General features: G+C 37.3%; 1 long non-coding RNA gene across 3 annotated transcripts in view; it reads right to left on the bottom strand.

Moving 5' to 3' along the window:
• Window positions 1-22,082, bottom strand: part of LOC132372071 (uncharacterized) — a 91,819-nt gene that overhangs the window by 52,793 nt on the left and 16,944 nt on the right. For 2 of the 3 annotated variants that reach the window (XR_009505083.1, XR_009505085.1), the window contains exons 3-4: window positions 14,692-14,790; window positions 13,058-13,150 (exon numbers count right to left, since the gene is read on the bottom strand). The exons of the other annotated variant lie outside the window; for it this stretch is intronic. This is a non-coding gene — a long non-coding RNA (uncharacterized LOC132372071). The remainder of the gene's footprint in view (window positions 1-13,057; window positions 13,151-14,691; window positions 14,791-22,082) is intronic. 3 annotated transcript variants of the gene reach the window in all.

The following is a 22,082-nucleotide window of genomic DNA, read 5'->3' as shown; positions in this document are numbered from 1 at the left end:
TAATCCAATAGTATCTAAATACCACATCGTCTATTTTTAAAAAATACATAAACAAGCTGTTCTTTAATAATGAGATTTGGCATCTTTCCTTTTCCTCCTTGAACTTGAATTTATTTCCATTCGCTTCTATCAAAAAATTTCATCCTAATATGACATATTTTTATTATTGTCTTTTGTCAGTTGTCTAATTATCACAACAAAAGACATAAATGTTGAAATTATATTTTTTATATCAGTGACCATGAAGCTATGTTTAAAAATTATTCTAGATTGAGTTATCAGTTTATTACTATTAGTATAGTATTGATAAAAAACATATGAATATATTATAAATTTTGATAAGTAATTATTAAACAGAAAAACCAAAATTTTATTTTAAATATATCTTCTAATGAGCTGGATGAGGACTGGCTAGTTTTGCTAAAATTAGGTCAAATATCTAATTTTTGCTAAAATTAGGTCGGGTATCAGTTTAGCCATAATTACTTATTACTTATTACTTATGACTAAATTGAGATAGGGTTCAACCCCAGTATTATCTCCACAACTTTTTGTGTTTTATTATTAATGTAGATGTTGAGAAAAATTTGTTCATGTAAATAAATAGGTAGGAATAGAGGGAATTTTGTTACAGCAATGCCCTCAATTCTTTGCACTGTCAGAAACATATGCCAAAAATCAGGGGAAACCTAGCACCAAAAATTTGTTTTTAATGATCTATCAATTGACAACTTGATTGTAGATCTTCCAGTGATTTTACTAAAAGCAAACTAGGAAGCCATCTAATTGCAAAAGGATTTATTATTCATTCTTTAGTGGGACTCCCTTTCTCAACACCAATACCAATACCTATACTGAATTACACCAGTGGGTTACAGAGGTTTTTCTACTGTAGGGTAATACATGATGGAAAGATTAGGGTGAGAGAAGGCCTTTCTTCTTTAAAATATGAGATAGTGGGGAAGGGGTGTGTGAAAGAAGAGGTGGAAATGTTGTATCCTCAGGCAGATCAGCTAAAAAAATCTTTTTCAGGTTTATTGATGTATAATTGACAAATAAAATCATAAGATACCTAAAGTGTACAATGTGATGATTTGATATATGCATACACTGTAAAAGGATTTGTCCCATTGAGTTAATTAACATATCAAGCACTGCACATATTTACCTTTTTTTTTTTTTTTTGGTGAGAACATTTAAGTTATACTCTCTTAGCAAATTTCAGTTATACAGTACAGCGTTATCAACAAGTCATGCTATACATTAGATCCTCAGACTTTATTCATCTTTTTTTGTACCCCTTTACCAATCTCTCCCTATTTCCCTCACTGCACCCCACCCCACACAAAGAAACTACTTTCCTACTCTGTGTTTCTGTGAGTTTGACTTTTTTTTTTTTTTCCATATTCCACATATCGTGATACCATGCAGTATCTGTCTTTCTCTATCTGGGTTATTTCACTTAGCATAATGCGCTCCAGCTTCACCCAAGTTGTTGCAAATGATGGGATTTCCTTCCTTCTTAAGCCTGAATAATATTCCATTATATATATACTACCACATTTTCTTTATCCCTTCACTTGAGGACAGGCACTTAGGTTGTTTCTACACCTTGGCTATTGTGAATAATGCTGCTATGAACATGGGAGTACAGATGTCTCTTCAAGATAGTGATTTAATTTCCTCCAGAAATGCACCCAGAAGTGGGATTACTGGATCATATGATAGTTTTATTTTTCATTTTTTGAGGAATCTCCATACTGTTTTCCATAGTGGCTGCACCAATTTACATTTCCACCAGCAGTGCACAAAGGTTCCCTTTTCTCCACACCCTTGACAATACTTCTTATCTCTGGTCTTTTAGAGGACAGCCATTCTAAAAGGTGTGAAGTGATATCTTATCATGTTGTTGTTTTTTTTTGGCTGCGTTGGGTCTTCGTTGCTGCACGTGGGCTTTCTCTAGTTGCGGCAGCTTCTCTTGTTGCAGAGTACGGGCTCTAGGTGGGCAGGCTTCAGTAGCTGTGGCACACAGGCTCAGTAGTTGTGGTGCACGGGCTTAGTTGCTCCGTGGCATGTGGGATCTTCCCGAACCAGGGCTCGAACCCATGTCCCCTGCATTGGCAGGCAGATTCTTAACCACTGTGCCAACAGGGAAGCCCCTCTTATCATGGTTTTGATTTGCATTTACCTGCTGAGCACATTTTCATGTACCTGTTGGCCATTTGTATGTCTTCCTTGGAAAAATGTCTATTCAGATCCTTTGCCTATTTTTTAATTGAGTTATTTCCTTTTTTGCTATTGGGTTGTATGAGTTCCGTGTATATTGTGCATATTAACCCCTTATAAATATGTGGTTTGCAAATATTTTCTCCCATTCCTGTCCTCAAGTGAAGGCATACAGAAAATGTGGTAGTATATATATAATGGAATATTATTCAGCCTTAAGAAGGAAGGAAATCCCATCATTTGCAACAACTTGGGTGAAGCTGGAGGGCATTATGCTAAGTGAAATAACCTATTCCATAGATTGCCTTTTCACCTTACTGATGGTTTCCTTCACTGTGCAGCTTTTTAGTTTGATGTAGTCTCATTTCTTTATTTTTGCTTTTGTTGCCTTTACTTTTGGGGTTAATTCCAAAAAATCACTGTCAAGACCAATGTCAAAGAGCTTACCTCTTTATGATTTCCTCTAGAAATTTTACAGAATCAGGTCTTATATGAAGTCTTTAATCCACTTTGAGTTGATTTTTGTGTACGATGTAAGATAAAGGTCCAGTTTTCCAACACCATTTACTAATATTATCTTTGTTTGCTATGGTCTTGTGGGTCTTGTGGATGCAAGCCCCATTGGTTTTCAGAGCTAGGTGTTTTGGGAGCTAGTCAAATGGAAGCCCTAAAAGCTGGGGTGCTGAATGTGGGGTCCAAACCTTTCACTCCTCAGGGAGAAGCTGGTAGTCAGTGGATTAGTCCTTATTGTATGGCTCTGTGCCAGGGGCGAGGTTTATGGTGAGAGAATGTCTCGGTCTCTCCTGCCTGTTTTGACGTGGGAATTTTCTTATTTGTCAAATGTGTAGGAATTGCTTGGCTAGTTTCTGGATCTCTTTCAGTGGGAATTGCTCCATATGCAGCTGTACTTTCTGTGCGTCCATGGGAGAAGGGTAGCTCAGGAGCCTTTCAGGTTGCCATTTTGGTTCTCTCTCCAGAAATTATTTTTTCAGATCACTTTTAAGGAGTGCAAAGAGAAACTAAATATCCAGAATCCTAATTCCCTTAAAACTTTTTTTGGCCTTCGTATCTCTTGTAAAGTACCTGTACCATAGTATAGGTATAGGTACAGTTTGAAGACTGCTACCCCCAAACAGCACAACTTGCCTAAGTAGTATCTCCTTATTGGCATAAAATATTCACAATTTGAAAAAAAACTTTTAAGTTGAGAGTGACTAATCGCTTAAACATGTATTTTAAAAGAGATCACTATTAAGTGACTTGACAACTGGTAAACATATGTGTAATGTCACCATTTCTAGAACTGAGGGATATTTTTGCAGTTATTTCTAAAATTTTACCCAAAATGTAGGGTTTCTTTTGCATAAGAAGCTGTTGTTTAATCAACAGTGCATTTTATAACTTGAGGAAATACACTTCTAAAGAAGGGGGTGGGCAGGAGCAGAGAGGTGGTTTACTGTTCTCGGTCCTGCCATTCCATAGCCAAATGAAAACTTCCTCCAGAAGTGACCTGTCGGTCATTAACGTGCACTGGAGCCCCATCCTGGAGTTCTTAAATAATTTTATTAAAATAGGTGGAGGAGGACACTATAAAGAGGGCAAATAAATCAATATAACTTGATACATTATAATAGAGGGGAAAATATCTCTACTTTTACATTTGATAATATTTATTCATTAGTGTTCATAGTGCAGTTGTGCTGTAAAATTAAAAAACAATGACAAGCTAAAATAAGAAGTAATACACTCTTTGGGGTAAAAGGTTGAATTTTTAGTGTACATTAATTTGTTTGATTTGCAGTATACGTTTAGTTGCCTACTTAGTTGTCTTTGGAATTAATAAAAGATTATTTATATATGAATATATATTAAAAATCTTTATAGCAAAAGGTATCAGAGGTACTTATAGAGAACTCAGGTTCTCTCCACTTAGGTGGGGGGGTGGTAAGGAGCTGGTGACAAAGTGTACCACATACCTTGATGTTTGTGAAAATGTTTATTCCTTTCCAGCCCATAAATTACAAGACAAAGTGTGACGACAATGTAAGGTGACTTTCTTTTACTTTTTATTGTTGAGAGTTTCACACATATGTAAAAATGGATTATTACAATGGACCTCAAATGTCTATCCACTAATATTATTTCATCTATACTCCCCACACTACCCTCCCCTCCCACCACTGGATTATTTTAAAGCAAATTCCACTCTGTTTCACCATATTATTTCAGGGCATATCTCCCAAAAATGACTTTTTAAAATACACAACCACAATACCATTATGATACCTAAAAATTAACAATACCTGGCTATTTTAAAATGCATAGGAATTTGCACATCTACAGGATTACTTTCTTCAAAGAATCATCTTAAAAGGCTATAATGATGCTAAATGCTAGCATTTCTAAATACTTTTTAGAAGTATTTTGGAATACTTCTCAGGATTATTTTCAGGATTTGCAATGTATTCCTTAATTATCCCAAGTGATGACAAATCTTTACTCTTCAAGGGTAGACTTGACTTGAAAACAGTCAAAAGTCTTTGGGAATAAACCCCAATAAATAGGGGGAGTAATGAGACTGGGAAGGACTGGTTCTGTTAAAGAGAGTAATATACACAGAGGCACAAGGTGTGTCCCCCTTTCATGAAAGGAGTCTGATGCTCATAAACTAGCTCAGAAATTACCCTCAGTGACCAGAGATGCTGAGTGAGAAAAAGAGCTCAGTTGTTTTGGGAGCAGAAGCTGGAGAGAAACTAAGAGGAGAATGTGAGAGGCAGCTGCTAGAGAGCCAGCAAACTGGTGAAAGGAAGTTATGCTTAATCTTTGTACCCTAAATTCCAGTGATTCCAGGCCACTTTCAGGATTTATCTTGCATTTCAGTCCTCTGTGCTTTTGCAAACAATGTTCCCTGTGATTGGAATGCCTGCTCCCACTGGGTGGACTCACTGGGCGAATCGCTAGTCATCCTTTAAGACCTTGATCAAATATTACTACATTCCTTGACTCTCTCTGGAAAAATTAGCTGTTCCATCGTCTGGTCCCAGTTGTACTTTGTAGGTATCTCTTCTAACATCTCTGTGACTACTTTATAATTATTCAGATACGTATATATTTCCCCAATTAGACTGGGAGCTTCATTTTTGTGTCTTTGGCACACAGACAGTGATTGGCACACAGTAGGCCTTCAGTAATCATTTGTTTAGCACACAGATAAAATTAATAATCTATGTATTTTTACATGGGGTAGACCTTGAAATGTCCTCACAATGCAGCAAAGTAACTGCAGGCTTGAAATATTACAGAATAAAGCAAAGAAGAAAAGCCTTATATGCAAGAGCATTTTTTGTAACAGAAACCCTGGAAGTTTCAGATGCTGTCAGTGGAAAGTTACAGCATAGAACTACCCAGAGAAATGTCAGCAATTTCTTTTCTTCTTTTTAAAAATAAAATTTCCAAATCCATTTTTTAGGATCATAATTGTTTTATTTTTCTTTGAGGGACTCATACTTGAGGAGTTAACAAATTAAGCACCAGTAAAAACTGAGATCAAACTTAGTTGATGCACATTTTTCTCAAAATAAATTTGGAAGGCAGAACACAAAGCATAAGAAATGAATCATCTACTTCAAAGAGAATAGATGACTGACTCTTAAGGTCACTGTGTAAAAACTAAAGAAATTTGTAATGATTGAAACTATGAAGTATGCTCTCCTGTCAGGACGATTCATATATTCCTCTCACTTTCTCTCCCACCTTCTGCCCCAGAGCAAGAACAGCCTATCCACTCCTACTCCAATGACCTGGTCTTGGGCCCTGGTGGGAAGCAGAAGCAACTCTTCCAGCATTATGCCAGTGGCAGTGCCACACCTGTGGCATAGTCCTAGGATGAGAAATAAAGGAGTTTGTGGGTAGCCCAGGTGGATAGAAAGGAGCAAGGGGAGAGCCACCCATAAAGAACAATTACATCTGATGTCACCTGTTCTTGGTTGAACCTGAATCTTACCCAGACAATAAAGCCTGTTTTTCAGACTGCTTTCTGGGCCCCAGTTGGCTCACAGCATATTTTCAAACCAATTTTTTAAGAAAATTCAGTAAGTCCACAGAAATTTTTCAATCCTTCTTGTCAGGTGGTAAATATCCTGCTGAACCATGTTTGTATGGAAATAACCTGATTTGGATACAGAAGAAACAGGACTGAAGTAGCTGAGCAACAGGTTTGCTTAGTTTTAAAGGTTACATTGCACAACCTGGGCAAGGCATCCCATGATATAAAAGACTGTTCTAACTCAACACGGAAATCTGGCCAGACCACCCAGGGATTTACAAAAGCTCTTTGGCCCCCGCAGCACTGACCTCATGACACATGGCCTCTTGGATCCTGTGGCCACTCTCAATTGGAGAATACACAAAATAAATTAGCACTTGCTTTTTACTAGTTTTATAAAGGAAATCTATTTTTTTAAAGAAAAATAGAATCCAAAATTACAGCCTAAAATGAATGCATGCACACAAAGTTGAGAATATAGAAATGATGCTAAGCCAAATAACAGTACCATTTTTATGTTGTTTGAAAACAGCATATTTTGATTGTTACATACAAAGAATTTCACATTTCTAATAAAGAGGGAAATGATGAAACATCCAAGACTCCCCTTTATCTTCTGAAATACCAAATCCCAAAAAGTAAGATTTAATCTGCTTCCAGATTTCAAGAGAAAGTTATATGAGATATCTTCTTAAAATCTCAGAGAAAACAAAGCTAAAATATTTAAAATGATTTTTGAAATGTATATATTTATAGTTTTCTCTGAAGATCAATGTGCTAAATTGAGATTTATTTTTCCCAAAAGAGGTTTAATTTTTTTTTTTTTTTTTTTTTGGCTGGGTCCAACTTTTGCATAGGGAAGTTCAAAACTGTTTATCATAACTGTTGCTTCCTACTTAATCATCAATTCAGTTCATATTAATAATGCAACCTTTTACATGCAGATCTCTCTATGACATTATACTTGCCTGGAGGAACCACCCATTAAAAGGATGAGAGAGAATTCATCACCCTCATTACTTCTTTTAAGCACATTCATGAGAATAATGCATCAATTATGATAAATTAATCTTAATAGGTTGCTAAGGGCAGACTTACGCCTGTGATTTGGGCTTGTAAGCCTTTTCTAAAGAAATTCTTTTTAAAAAGTCAACTAGTTGCATCAAGAAATCAATTATTTTCTATAAAAGATAAATTTTTGAACTCTTTATTATTAAATAATTTTAAACTTACAAAAGAAATGCAAGAATAGGACACAGAATTACTGATATTTTTCATCCAGATTCACCAGTATTTAAGTTTGTCACATTTGCTTTAGTACTTGCTGTCTCTGTCTCTCTCTGCCTATCTGTGTCTCTATGTATGTATTTATATTTATAGATATTCTTTTACATATCAGGAATTTTAACATTAATGAAATATTATATCTAATATACTGTCCATATTCAAACTTCACTAATAATGATCTTTATGGCAAATTTCCCCCTAATCCAGAATCTAATCCAGGGTTACTCATTGCACTTAGTTGTGTATCTTTTAATCTCCTTTAATCTGGAAAGTTTCCCAGCCTTCCTCTATTTTTCATGACACTGAACTTTTTTTAAGAATACAGTCCATTAAATATGATATCACTTATATGTGGAATCTAAAATATGGCACAAATGAACCTATCTACAAAACAGAAATAGACTCATAGACATAGAGAACAGACTTGTGGCTGCCAAAAGAGGGAGAGGGATGGACTGGGAGTTTGGGGTTGGCAGATGCAAACTATTACATTTAGAATGGATAAACAACAGGGTCCTAATGTATAGCACAGGGAACTATATCCAACCTCCTGGAATAAACCATAATGGAAAAGAATATTAAAAAAAAAGAATGTCTCTGTGTAGAACTGAGTCACTTTGCTATACAGCAGAGATTGGCACAGCATTGTAAATCAACTATACTTCAACAACAACAACAACAACAAAAGAATACAGTCCATTTGTTTTTATAGAATATCTTCCAATTTGGATTTCTTTGAAGTTTCCTCATTATTACATCAAAGTATATATCATTGGCAAGAATGCTTAATAGGTGATGTTGTGTCCTCGGTGCATGGCATCAGGGGCACACAATGAAAGGTTTTTCTCATTAGAGATTTTAACTTGATCACTTGGTTAAGGTGATGCCCATTAGCAAAACAAGATAATTATTGGCTGACAAGAGGAAATAATTCGATGAAATTTTAGAGTTATTTTGTGTGGATTGTTTTCTGAATATTAAAATTTCATATTTAATGACACAATACCAAGCACTCAAAATAAGAAAATACATAGGACTTGCTAAATGAAGTGCTAGGAACTCAAGCAAGAAATATTACTTATTGGGCTTCCCTGGTGGTGCAGTGGTTAAGAATACACCTGCCAACGCAGGGGACACAGGTTCGAGCCCTGGTCCGGGAAGATTCCACATGCCGCGGAGCAACTAAGCCCGTGTGCCACAACTACTGAGCCTGCGCTCTAGAGCCCGCGAGTCACAACTACTGAAGCCTGTGCGCCTAGAGCCCGTGCTGTGCAAGAAGAGAAGCCACCACAATGAGAAGCCCGCTCACCACAACTAAAGAAAACCCGCGCGCAGCAACGAAGACCCGACGCGGCCAAAAATAAAATAAATAAATAAATAAAAAGAAATATTACTTATTGTATCAATGACTAATGGGACTCATGACCTAATAAACATAGCTTTGATATATTTTATGCATACTACCTAAAAAAACACTTTAATGTGCATTATCTCTAAACTTTATTACAGACCTGAAAATTTTTAATATCAGCTCCATTTTGCCTATGAGGCAAGAGAATTCAGTGATTCTTTTGGGATTAACAGGTAGTAAGTGGAAAAGACAAGATTTGAACACAAACCTCCCTGGATCTCAAAGCCCTCTTGTTCTAGCATATCATACTGCATTTCTTCTAAATGAAAAATATAAGTTTCTATATGTTAGCCAAAAACAAATATAAATGTTATTGATCTTTCTCTGTATAAAAAGTAGATTAACTTTTGAAGAGAATTTTTTAAAATGCCAATGGTAAATTTTTTAAATTATGAGTATATTTTAAATCAGGCACTGGAAATAATGGAAATCCTGGTGTGCCAGCTTTAAGACTTGGTGTATATATTGAACTTCTATTTACTTACTGAACTTTTATTTGCCACATGTCTCTCTTTATCACAGACGTTATCCCCTGTTCCACATCCTCTCATTTAGTCATATTATTCATCTATATCTTTCTTTCTGGATATTTTGGATCTCTGTATCTCTCTCTCTCATTTTGGCCTCTTTCCCTTTCCAAAAAACCTTCGCCATTTTTTCAATGTTTCCTTCTTTCCATCACATTATCACAGCTAACAGGGATCTGGGCAATGAAGATCATCTCAAGGGATCAGTCCTGAACCCTATGCCATTTAGCACTTCCATTAATAATTTGAATGATGATAATTAAGAGTAATTCCAAACTGAAAGGGGTGGCTGTAACCTAAGAAATTTGCATTAAAACTAAAATTTCTAACAAGACAGAAAAATGGATGGATAAGAACAGTAGATGTTTTGCAGGATACCAGTAGTGTAATTTAATTACTTTAGGAAAGAAAAATCATCTGTTTAAGCACAAGGTGGCACAAGATGGGCTTTATACAAGTATATCAGGATAGAATAGAAAAGAATAGAGGATTAAAGTGATTCCCATTCTAAATATGAGTCAAGACAGTAGCACATTTGGAAATGTGTCTAATATTGTTACATATGAACAATATTCCAAAATTTATTAACCTTGAAGTTATTCTTCCTTTGTTCTCAGCATTGGTTAGTTCTAAATTACAGGAATGTTTCAATTTTGTCTGTTTACATTTTAAAATGTATGCATCTTATAGGAATATTGGAAAAATAAATGCTTGTAGACATATTACAAATTACTTAGATTCCAGGGAAAAGCAATCTAAAGCTTTAAAGGACATGCAATCAGACCTGTAAGGACAAATTTAAGAAACTGAGCTTATTCGTTTACTCTATATTTCAGAACTGTTAATATGGACTGTACTAAAGCAGAAAACTTTTCAGATAAGGCCATGGAAATATTATTTATAGAATCAAAGACTATTTGGACTACAGGATGTAATAATAATAGATACTACTTGCTGTATGGATACAACCTGCTAAGCACTTCATTATTATTTCTAAGCTTCACACAGGCCTGAAAGGGAGTAACATTAGCTCCAACTTCTAATATCTCTCATTTATAAGCATTTTATTCCTTAATCAATAGGTGCTTACTTTAAAAAGCAAATGCCTGCTGGAGAAATAAGTGTTTTCAATCAATCATGCCTAAATGAAAAACATTTCATCAGATAATCATTTTGTTTCACTCAATATCTAATAAGCAGCTGTTTTGATGGGGGAAGGGAAGGAGAGGGTAGAACAATTTGGGGGTACTGAGATTTAATGCGGTGGCGAGTTTGAGTTGAGCATCAGAGTAGGATTACTGTTACGTAGCACGTATGGTGGGCACATTGCAATTTGTTCTGCACCTCACGTGGCGACAACCACTCCACTGAGCATTATCTGCCTGAGTTTGGGAAGGCTCCCTGCTGAGGGAATTTCTGTGCAGCTTGTCCCAGTCAGCACAGCAGGCAGAGCCAGAGAAAATGCAGGAATCATATATGGTAGATGCAAAGATGAACTTCCTGATTATAAGGATGAGTAAACACTGGAAACAGCTAGTCAGAGAGGGAGTTTGTGGAATCTCCATCCTGAAAGAAGTAGTTCCCTCATGGGAAAAATCTCTGTGGACTACATACCGCTGACTGGACATGACTGGACATACTGAGGGAGGACAAGCTTTGCTTTGAATGAGAGGCAAAGGAGTTGCTTTTTTAAAAATTGAATGCGGTGAGTGAAGTATTCATTTCTGTCCAAAGCAAAAATAGACACTTACCACATTACAAAAAATTTTTATTCTGCAAGAGATCTAGTAAACACACCATCTGGAGAACCTTAGAGTTCAGGTTTTCAGAACTACTGATTTTTAAAAAATAGGCCACCTCTCCTAAATGTTTTAAGTAACAGAAGTACTTCCAGTTGGAAATTGGTAAAGGGTAGGCTAATTTGGGGGAACTTCAGACAAGAAGATATGCTCTTATGATTTCTCTAAACTTCCATGTTCCCCTAAACCAGTTTTTAAGCATTTGACAGGAAAATGGTGGGAGAAGTGGGGGAGGTCTGAGTGGGGAGCTGGAAGGTCCAAGTTCAAGCACCTGGATTTTATTCATTTAGTTCACTGATGACTGTCTCACTGCCAAAAACATCCTTCTATTCACAAAAAAGTTGACAATTAGTATCATAGTGTCCTCTTATTTACTTATTAGAATGTGAGTGCCTATTATGTACTAGGCAAATAATTAAATTGATCCAGTAATTTCACACCTTATTTCCATTTGAAAGAACATTAATGTTATTGAACATCTGTTTCCCCATGTATAAAACTGGTGTGCTAAAGGACAATGAACTAACTAGATGATCTATGAAGCCTCTTTCAATTTTACAATTATATGTTTCTGTAGTCTCTCTAAGCGGATACTGCTGCTTGTGTACTACGGAGTCAGACCCCAGCTCTGCCACCTCCTCACTGTGGGACTGGGCAGGTTACCTAAGCCTCTTTGGAACCAGCTTCCTTGTGTTCCTGCCATCATTACAATCCTCACTTGGTACACTTTTTTGGTCAAGTTACTTAACCCATGTATGAGATGCCATGGACAGGACTTGAAGACATATAATACCTATCAAAAAAAGCCTAGCATAATGCCTCACAATGTCTCTCATAGGAGAGCCTCAATAAAGTTAATCCCATTCTTTCTGCTGAGAGGCTACTCACCCATTTCAAACTAATGTCACACACAATTTCCCATGAAAACAAAGGGCAAAACTGTTAGGTTTTATGCTTTGGAGTTTGATACAGGCTTTGCATTACAAGATTTTCTCTTTCACCTTTTATCACCCATTATGATCAAAATCATCTGACATGTATATTAGCTGTCTGTGTTCCCCAAGTCAAGGCTCAAAATAAATGCACATGAACATGACCTGAAATTTTGCTTTTATCAGAAATATAAATGACTAGGTCAAATAGCCAGATAAAATTTTATGAGAGTCTGGATCTTTTTCTGGATATTTTTAATCCTCTGCCCGTTGTTTGAACTGTCCGTCTTTTATTTTATTTTTTGATGTGGACCATCTTTAAAGTCTTTATTGAATATGTTACAATATTGCTTCTGTTTTATGTTTTTGGTTTTTTGGCCGCAGCGCATGTGGAATCTTAGCTTCCCGACCAGGGATCGAACCTGCACCCCTTGCATTGGAAGGTGAAGTCTTAACCACTGGACGGCCAGGGAAGTTCCTGTTTGTCTTATTAACAATTTAAAATACATTGCCCAAATTAGGCCCATAGAATATTTTTATTGAATTTTTTTTTTTAACTGTATATCCTCACCTTAGTATAGGTGAAAATCTAACTAACTATAGATCTCATAAAAACAGTAGTTGAAAACAGAATTATATATATATATATATACATATATATATATACCTCAGAGACTGAATTGACAATAAGCATAATTTTTCCTTAGAAGCAAATGGATATATAAATCATATATAAATACTTAAGGACCACCTAAAAATGAGATATTCATGAACATTTCTAGGCCACAGGCAGAACAAGTATATACATTGTGACATCAATAAATACTTACTGAATTAATGAAAACAAAAGATCTCAGGAGGTTTGTGAGTCTTACACCGTGTTGTCTTCAATATATCTTTTCATTGTTTGCTAAGTGGACACTCTAAAAGGCATAGCAATTATTTAGTTTATCTTTGTTCATGTTAACCATCACCCCCAAATTACAAAATTAATCTACATCTCTTCAGCTTTCATAGAAATCTATTTAACATTATGCCCTTGGACTTCTGCCAAAAGCCTACGTTGAAATGACCATGCAAGGAATATTTTGGCATCTTTCATAAAATTGCAATTTGGGGACACTTTTGTTTGTTCAATGTCCTTCATAACAAGCTTTGTGAAGTAAATTTTTCTTTGAGTTCAATGCTAGGCAATATTTCTTTCTTCTAAGCAACTGGTATCATTCAACTTAGTGGTTAGTAAGACTATGCAACTTATATTTCCCTTTTTAGCAAGAAGTCCAGAGTTACGTTCTCTACTCAGTTTTAACATCTAGTCATTCTTAAGGTTTCAGGTTAATTATACACCATCTCTACACATCGCTTCCATTCCCACAAACCCATTCATAAATTGGCTTTTGTTCTTTCTGTCTCTCTCTCTCTTTTTCAAGTGCCTCTGTATTAATTATAAGCTAATTCAAATATTTTTTTAAAGAGTACAAATAATTTTACATTGTTAAACTTAATAAATTTAATAAATAAACTTAGTAAATTTTTTTCTTAGTTTTACCATTATTGTAATTCAAGCTAACACATTTGAATACATAATATTAAAGTTTAAATTTAACTCTTGATAAACAATACTCTATCACAAGAGGCAAATGCTACAGATGTGTGTTTATTTAGATGTAACCTACTGACATACTGTAGCGGCAGTATATATGGTTACCTCTAAACATGTCAAACAGCTCCAAATAGAAATATGTACACTACTAGTACAATGCCATATACTCCAAATACTCTGAAAAATTCCTTTAATTCTATAAAACATATGGCTTTATGCTTAAATTTAAAGAATCTCAATCGTTCCCTGGATTTATAGTCCAAAAAGAAACAAGTCTGACATATTTCTGGGTGTGGTTTCTGAAGTTTTTATCCCCTTTGACTTTGATTAGCTGAATATTTGAGGTCATCTTGAAATATGAGCCTTGTCGGTCCAGGGGCTGTGTAAATTTTGTACTTGTCCTTGAGAAGACCCTAATGAAGATCACTGTATTAGAGTATTCTCCGTGACTTAACTTTAGTGATACGCATGCAACAGAAGGGCTTAGCTGTGGAAGCCACTATAAAAGAACTGTGACACGCATGCATCCATATGCAGACATTTCAATAGTACTCTTTGGTTCTAATAAAATTAGGGGTAAAACCTTCTTCCCGTCACCATCGTCTATGAACTCTGAATTGGCTATATATAAGTAGGAGAACATCAAGCACTAATGTCAGTGGTGGGAAGTACAAATACAAGAATAAAAATGAGAAGGAAGTGCCCTCTGGGTGCTGCTACCAGATCATTTTTGGCCTCTGTGCAATAAGTTAGGCCTCTCCTGCATTGGTTCCAAGTATGCCATGGAAGAAAGCCAGCTCTAAAATTAATATTCTTCTGATCATTTGAACATTGAATAAAAATTGAGAAGGGATGAATTACCTTCTCTTCCTTTTTGGCCTTCTATTCAGGAACCCATGTCATTTAAGCAATTCTATCCTTGCAAAAGGAAGTCAATCATACCTCCGACCTGGAAAACAACTAGAACAAATACATGTGTTGAGAGAAGCATGTTCATGGGGGATTATATGAAGGATATGAAATCAATCCATTCCTCTAGACAAGCAGTCACAAACTAAGATTGATTTAACCCACAGGAATATTTTGTTTGGCCCACAGTGTATTTTTTTTTTTATTCATTTATTTAATTTTTGGCTGCATTGGGTCTTCGCTGCTGCACGCGGGCTTTCTCTAGTTGCAGTGAGCGGGGGCTACTCTTTGTTGCGGGGCGCAGGCTTCTCATTGTGGTGGCTTCTCTTGTTGCAGAGCACAGGCTCTAGGCACGCGGACTTCAGTAGTTGTGGCACACGGGCTTCAGTAGTTGTGGCTCGCGGGCTCTAGAGAGCAGGCTCAGTAGTTGTGGCGCACGGGCTTAGTTGCTCCACGGCATGTGGGATCTTCCCGGACCAGGGCTCGAACCCGTGTCCCCTGCATTGGCAGGCGGATTCTTAACCACTGCGCCACCAGGGAAGCCCTCACAGTGTATTTTTAAAAATTTGAGCCAACACAGAAATTGTGAGATTTCAAATATAGAAGGTGGCAAGAGTGTTCTTAGTGTCCCCACATGGCAACATCTGCTGCAGTTGAGAAATGGCAGCTGCTCCCTTTACTTGGGGCGGAGGCTCTCCAGGTGGTCACAGTCCATACATATACGCATTTGCTACGCCTACAAAGATTCTAAAATCAGAGTGGCCAGCAGAGAACTGAATGCCAGGATTGCATCGTTACTGCCATTCTAGTGTCAGTGTTGCTTCTACTGATTTTCACTTTGGTGGCTGTCATCAGCGCCAAGCATGTGATCCGATTGCAGACTCATTCAAGTGGAATCTGGGGCTCTTTTCTTTCATGATGTCAGTACAACTAAGTCCTCTACTCTACTGCATAGATATCTAATTATTTATAAGCACTTTTCCTATCCCATCAGAAGAGTAAGATCTCAGTTATGGCACTTCCTTTCTTTTCATTTTCTCATTACACCCACAGCATAGAAAATACACTCACCGTCTACTGTAGACTGCAGTGATTATCCCCAAGTACAGGCTTCCTGAAAGAGGATTATGTAACCCCACCCACAGATGTCAGGTTTAGCCAATGGAATGTGAGCAGATATGATACACGTAATCTCTGAGAAGAAGCTTTAAAAGACATGGTGAGTTTCCACCAGCCATCTTTATCTGCCATGAAAAGGGAATGTCCCAGAAAGGCAATGCTCCTTCAGCCTAGGTCCTGAAATGAGGACACATATGACACCTACTTGAAGGCTGATAGAGCTGCAACTGACCCACATCTTACATGTAATATGAGCAAGCTACTGAGATCACAACCTTGGAGATGAATTCATCTTCACATAGCATTCAAACTCTGAATAAATGCCAGCTCACTTTTGTTCCACTCAATTCTAGTTTCTAAGGATTCACAGAGAAAATTAGCTGCTAAAGAGGAACGATGGAACAAAGTAGAAGAATCCCTGTCTTCTAAGAACTTATAATCATGTAATATTATAAAAACAGTGGCATTTGGAGACATTTGACTTTTGCCTTCAGAGAGCCTACCACATGTCAGTTCTTCTGGTACCATCAGAGACACAAAGATCCTGCTTAGAGACACAAAAAGCTAACAGACATTGGGATAAGGACAGTGCTACAGAAACTAAGAGAAAAATCCTCACATTTGTCAGAAAGTGAATTTTTCTGAAGCCCTTGACTATGTCAAGTATTCTGGAGGGCTCCTAAATGGGCCAGGAGAGGTATCTCTAACAATTGTTGCCAGTGAGCAAGAACAGAAAAACAAATTTTCTTGAAATGTTGTTTAAAGCAAATTGGCTAATGATTTCATCTACCATCTATTTACTAATAACTCCCAGGTCTTTATTTTCCAGTTCAGACTTTTCACTTGTGTTCTGGACCTGCATTTGTAGCTTCCTATTAATTGATGCACCTCAAACTCAACATGTTCTAAATCTAATCATTAGCCTTCTCCATTTCATCTTCCCTGCTTCTCTCCCTCTATTTCCTATCTTAGTGAATAACACCATACTTCTAATCATAAAAACAAACAAACAAAAACAGGAGACATCTTAGGACAGAGGCTGCAACTTAGCTGCTTATTTTCTGAAGTTGTTTTTATTTGGTTCAGACAGAACTTTAAAAAACTTTGAGCCAACATTTAAGATTTGGGAGATGTCACAGAAAAATACAGATTTAGACTTCTCTTTAAAAATCAGAAAATGGGGACTCCTCTGGTGGTCCAGTGGTAAAGAATCCGCCTTCCAATGCAGGGGACGCGGGTTCGATCCCTGGTCGGGGAACTAAGATCCCAAATGCCATGGGGCAACTAAGCCCACGCGCCACAACTATTGAGCTCCTGCACCTCAACAAGAGAGCCCGTGTGTCGCAAACTACAGAGCCCACGCACCCTGGAGCCTGTGCACCACAACTAGAGAAGAGAAAACCTGCACGCCACAACTAGAGAGAAACTGCAGAACGTAAGGAAAGATCCCGCATGCCTCAACGAAGATCCCATGTGCCGCAACTAAGACCTGACACAGCCAAAAAAATAAGGAAAATAAATAATAAGACAAATAAAAACTTAAAAAAAAATCAGAAAATGAAGCAACATCAGGCCCTACCTACACGGAATAATGGGCTAAAGCTGAGTAGCAGATGTCCCATTTAGATAGCTCTTGCTTCATGTAGTATTCATAATGGCCATAATGATTGCTGAGGCTTCTTTCATTCATTTTTGTCAACTCTCTGGCTCTTGAGGCATCTGAGATTATGACTCTTATGCTAAATCCTTTCTCTCCCCATACCTCCACCACAACCATCAGCAAGTCCTATAGCCTCTAGCATTTCTCCAATCTGTCTCCCTCCTCTTCATCTCAATCGCTACATTCTTACTCTGGGATCTCAAGCAATGCTCATCTGGACTACTGTAACAGTTGAAATACCTCTAGTTCCACCTAATGGATTACTGACATACCAGTGAAGTAAACTGATGTAATTATCCTACCTGAAGGACTTCACTGGTTTTCCATGGCCCACAGGTGAAAGTTCAAATTCCTTTAGTCCACGGTACCAGGCCATTCATTCCCTGACCTCCGCCCACCACTCCAGCCTTAACTCATTTCGCTCCCACAGCAGTCTACACTCCAACCCTTTCAAACAGTTCTGCTAACCAGGTGGGTTATTTTCATCCTCTGGATCACGCAGATCTTTATGCCTAGAATATCTTCATCTCATCATTCAACCCACACAACGACATTCTTAACTCCAGAAATTTGGTTCAAGTGTTACCTTCTTTTTGAAGACTTTTCTGTCTCATTCCCAATTCTGCAGGTAGATATGACCATTGCAGTTCCACATCTATCCCTTTTTGTCCCCTGTAAGATTGCTATATTGGTGACCATGACATTTTATTGTTCCTATTTGTTTATTTGCTTGTATTAGGCTGGGACTCTGCCTCATTTGCCCTTATATTTCCAGACCCATGCTTGGTGCATACAGCTGCTTAAAAAATATTGGCTTGAATGAATAAATGAATGATTATGTCAAATGATTACTTATAAGTAGGTGTTCTCTTAAATAGGATGATCATCCTCCTGTAATCCTCTTTACACAACTGATTTGCTTCTATTTGGAGATTATTCAAGGGTTAAAATTTTTAGCTCGGTTCAAGAAAATTAATTCAATTTCTGAACTAGCAGGAGCTCAAATCAATAAAGTATATTTGTATTAACAATGTTTCCCCAGTTTTATTCTTAAGGAAGATACCACATATTGCCTCTGACACATGGAGGCAAATGACTGATAAGTAATTTATGATTCAGGTTAATTATACTATATGTAGGACACATATCAGTGTGCCTTATGGGTATAGCTTATAAATAACACTAGGTTATAGCTATCAATCTTCTTAATGAGGAAAAGAATACAATAGGACCTTTAGAGAACTAATTATGAACCAACCAACCTTTACAACATACGAGAATGTAAATGGCACATCTCTAGGTAATATACTTTGTATTACTCTCTAGAAAGCCATATTAATATAAAACTAAAAATATTTACAGCTTCAAACTTTCAGATAAAATCACACAAAAAAACACATGGACATAATTGTAAAAATCAAATAGTATTTCATGGCTGATGAAGAAAGCTACCCCTGCCCTGCCCCCAGGCCTACTTTCACCTTTGTTGGCCATTTTCTTCTGCTCTGTCTCATTTCTACACAATATGCAGATACTACAAATTAAAAAAAAAAAAAAAAATCACACAAAAACACCTCTCTTGGAGTTCTAAAGACAGTCATTCATTCAATAAATATTTATTGAGTACCTACTGTGTGCTGGGCACTATTCTAAACTCTAGGAATGCTGCTGCCTTTATAAATACGGCTAAGGGCTGGGGAAGCCAGTACAATATACCAGGCTGGAAGATAAGAAGGGAGCCCAGGGCTGACTATGTAGCATATCAGAACAAATGCCAGTTTGCTGGGGAACTGGACGACTTTCTTTTCACCAGCACCAACGCACATTTTGCATCTGTCCTCATGAAATTTAGATGTTAGTGTGGTGCGGGGGAGAGGGCATAGGGCAGGTCAACAGATGACAAAAAGAATAAATAAGTAAGCCTGTCAAGAGACTAATAAGTTCTGTAAGAGAAATAAAGCAGGGAAGAGACATGAGGAGTACTGAGGGATAGAGGTGCAATTTAAAACAGGGCGCCCAGGGAAAGCCTCACTGAGAAAGTGGCATTTAAGCAAAAAGCTGAAGAAAGCGAGGGAGTGGGCCATGTGGATATGTGGCAGAAGAGCATTCCAGTAGAGGAAACAAACAGCAAATGAGGACAGGGGTCCAGAGGTGCCTGCAACTTTCATGGAACAGCAGGGAAGCCAGTGGCCAGTGTAGCTAGAGCAAGGGAGCATGGAGGAGAATAGTAAATAGTAGATTCAATCAGAGCGGTAATCCAGGGGAGGAAAGAGACAGGATTGGAATATATAGGACAGTTCTTCTCCAATCTGACAGGCCCAACGATCTCTTTTATTTATTTATTTATTTATTTATTTATTTATTTATTTATTTATTTATTTTTGGCCGCATTGGGTCTTTGTTGCTGCGCACAGGCTTTCTCTAGTTGCGGTGAGCGGGGGCTACTCTTCGTTGTGGTGCGCGGGCTTCTCATTGTGGTGGCTTCTCTTGTTGCAGAGCACAGGCTCTAGGTGCGAAGGCTTCAGTAGTTGTGGCACGCGGCCCTCAGTGCTTGGTGGCTTACGGGCTCTAGAGCGCAGGCTCAGTAGTTGTGGCGCACGGGCTTAGTTGCTTCGCGGCACGTGGGATCTTCCCGGACCCAGGCTTGAACCCGTGTTCCCTGCACTGGCAGGCAGATTCTTAACGACTGCTCCAACAGGGAAGTCCCAACTCTCTCTTTTTATAACAAATATTTTATACTCCTCCCTTACTATTCTGAAATTAACCTCACAGATGATATAACTTATCTACACACCTAACTTCAAAAGAATCAATATAATACTGAACCTGTCATATAAATGAGAAATAAATGAAAGTAATCTATAACAAAATAAATCTATTTCAATATGTAAATGTTCAGACATGAACACTGTAAAAAACATAAAGAAAGATGTCACCTTTATAATCACCATAAATGCGGCAGCTACAAATGCAGAATGATAAAGGACTGCTTTCTTGGAACCTCAAATGTCACAAATGGTGATGCTGATGCAATCTCTGACATGACTTTCTAAATGACAAACCTCTGGTAAAATTCTGAACACTCCAGAGTGTCATCTTCCCTCAATTTCTATGATAGTTGCATTTCTGGAAGATCAAGTGTACATTAAAATCACACAAAAAATATTTTGTATTTATATATAAATGGAGTTAGGTTCTAGGCTCAGATCATCATAAACAGGTTTTTCACCTTCAAGAATGTCCAAAGGACATCCAAGAGTCATGTAGAAGACACACAATGGGACTTTTCCTGGTGATGGGAATGCTTTAATACTTTGATTGTTGTGGTGGTTCCACGGGTGTATACATTTGTCAAAACTGATCAAACTGCACACTTGAAATGGCCTATTTTATTTTATACAAATTATACCTCTAAAATTGATTTTTAAACATCATACAGGGTGAGAAGATGATTCTTTACGGTAAGGGAATCTGTAGGATGGATTAGCAGGCCCCAACATACTAAATGCCACTCAATCATGGTACACCCCAAAAGCCTTGCCTCAAATTTCCAAAACACACCCTAGTAAGTAATACCACATCCATTGAGAATATGGCACGCTGTCTCTTAGTGTGACAGGAAGTCACTAGGGGGTTTTGAGCTGAGGAGTGATGGGATCTGACATGTTTTAAAAAGGACTGTTCTGACCTTTGGAGCAGAGACAGGCAAGGGCTGATGCAGAAAGACCAATTAGAAGACTATCATGAAAGGTAGGCAAGAGATGATAGTAGCTTAGCAAAGTGGTAATCATAAAATGTATCAGAAAAGACCTTCACAAGTTTCCAACAGAGCCACCAAAGGTAATGTAGGAAATAGAAAGAACTCAAAAACTCAGATTTCTCAGATTAAAAGAAGAGTAGTAATTTTCAATATTCTTAACCATACTCCTATAACACTCCGTACTTCATTATGCAATGCAATTAAAAAACACTTTGTGGCCCTAGCTGTGTCATTTTATATCTAAATGTAGTGAAACATTTTTCTGGTAAAATGAGATTTAACAAAAATGGTTTTTTAAAAAAAATGTTTATCATAAAAAAGTATATTTCTTGCCTAAGTGAAATACTTTACCTTGGCTGTTTCTGTGATAATTTAGATCTTGCAATACCTTTAAGCTCAGTGTAATGAATGTTAGCTTGTCATCTGAGAGTTTTTCTAAGTGTAGAAATTCAGAAGATTATTCTGGATTTGCTGTAAGATTAGAACCTACTAAATCGAATTGTTTAAGCTTTGAGATCACAGATAATTTATGATTTGTCTTGTTCTCTTAAAATTGGGGGACAGTTAACAGAGAGTTCTAGTTAGTTGATTCCATGTACACTAAAGTTTTATACTTAATGTTCAAATCTTTCCTTTAAAAATATCAGAAAAGGGACTTCCTGGTGACGCAGTGGTTAAGAATCGGCCTGCCAATGCAGGAGACACGTGTTCGAGCCCTGGTTCGGGAAGATCCCACATGCTGCAAAGCAACTAAGCCCCTGTGCCACAACTACCGAGCCTGCGTTCTAGAGCCCACGAGCCACA

This window comes from Balaenoptera ricei, chromosome 9 (assembly GCF_028023285.1).
Source record: "Balaenoptera ricei isolate mBalRic1 chromosome 9, mBalRic1.hap2, whole genome shotgun sequence".
In the NCBI taxonomy this organism is placed as follows: Eukaryota; Metazoa; Chordata; class Mammalia; order Artiodactyla; family Balaenopteridae; genus Balaenoptera; species Balaenoptera ricei.
Note: the sequence above shows the minus strand (reverse complement) of the source record. Positions and strands in the feature narration are given on the sequence as shown.